The sequence below is a fragment of the Poecilia latipinna genome, unplaced genomic scaffold, assembly GCF_001443285.1.
Source record: "Poecilia latipinna isolate Pla-1442-1.1 unplaced genomic scaffold, P_latipinna-1.0 Scaffold7835, whole genome shotgun sequence".
In the NCBI taxonomy this organism is placed as follows: Eukaryota; Metazoa; Chordata; class Actinopteri; order Cyprinodontiformes; family Poeciliidae; genus Poecilia; species Poecilia latipinna.
Window position 1 is genome coordinate 1 of NW_015120451.1, and position 1,538 is coordinate 1,538.

A 1,538-nucleotide genomic window follows, 5' to 3' on the forward strand; every position below is an offset into this window, starting at 1 on the left:
GGTCCTTCCCACCGTGGACTCGTCCAGTTCTTTCGTTTGATGACCGTTATGTAGACCCAGTCACCTTGCTCTTCCTGTGAGGGAAGAAAATCAGACGGCAGTAAATTTGCATTTAACACCTCTTTCTGTTTCAGGATCCTGATTATATAATCTGCTAATGTCTGTTCTTCATCAGCTTTTTGTAAGTTTGGAGCAAACAGAGGCAATCTGTAAGCTCTCCCATGAATTATTTCAAAAGGTGTTAGACCATCAGCTGTCGGGGTGATTCTCATATAGAGCTTCACTAACTCTAAACATTCTGGCCAGGGCCGGCCAGTGTCTGCCATGCATTTCCTCAATCTGCTTTTCACAGTACCATTTGTTGTTTCCACCAGACCTGCACTCTGTGGGTGATAGGCACAGTGGTTTTTCAATGTCATTCCAAAGTGAATAGCCATGTTATGTATGACTTGTCACTGTAAACATTCTGTGGAATACCGTGTGTTGGGATATAGTTTTACAGATAGCCTTAGCTACTGTCAAAGCATCTGCATGCTTTGCTGGAACTATTTCAACCCATTTAGAAAAAGCATCAATCATCATCTAACAGTATTTGTTAACTCAAAAGTTCATAACAAAAAATTTTTTATGTAAGAATTTAGTAGTTATATAGTATTACCTCACCATTTTCCCTTTTCCCCCCTTTTTACACATGGCATTGCCCATGTGTCACAATCAACTAAGCTTTTATAAAGTCTTTGGGAGGATTAGTAGTTAATGCAGGTGAACTCATAGGTTTATAGAAGATATTTTAGCAGACACGTATTTTAATTGCAGGGTTATATTTTGGTTTTTCTTTGTTAAACTCAGCAACTTTCAACATTTCTATCTAATTTCTCTAGAATAAAAATGTCCATCTTTAATTTAACCAAATCTCAAATCCTCTGATCCAAGATTTTTTCTTTTTGAATTTATTGACTATAAATCAAATCTAGATTAAAATGTTTTAGACTGAAATCTAGTGTTGCCTTTATTCACAATCATCAATTTTTAGTAGCCATTTATATCTATCAGGTTGCTTAAAATCTCAGACTTTCACTTAACCTTGCATTTCAGACAGGTTAACAACATAAGTTTTTTTATATCTATAATTAAATGGTCAATAGTTTCATCCGTTACTCAATTATGTAGTAACATTTCTCTCTTCTCATAATAATTTTCCTTCATCCCAATATGAAAAATCCCACAAAAACAATCAATTTGTAGATTCTTTATAGCATTAAGCTCTAAATTAAATTTTTCAGTTAAATTCAACGAAATATTTCATAATATTTCAACACTGCAATATCAATTATTTTCAACACGTAGAGATGTTTAATTTAGTTCCAAACTAGTAAATAAAACATTTGAAAATCATTATTAGCTTAGAATCTCTAATACACTTTTTTTCTTTAATTGGTGTAATTTAGTTGCATAGCTCTATCAGTTTTTCTTTTGTTTAACTTTTAATGATTATAATTTTTCTTGTTCATAGTTTCCCAACCTATGGCTCGTGGGCC

At 33.3% G+C, this 1,538-nt stretch overlaps 1 long non-coding RNA gene across 1 annotated transcript; it reads left to right on the forward strand.

Annotated features, from left to right (window-relative positions):
- Positions 1-6: 6 nt before the first annotated feature.
- On the forward strand, positions 7-1,123 carry LOC106944288 (uncharacterized). Its single transcript, XR_001424196.1, has 2 exons — positions 7-238; positions 525-1,123. It is a non-coding gene; the product is annotated as an uncharacterized LOC106944288 (long non-coding RNA).
- Positions 1,124-1,538: the final 415 nt, after the last annotated feature.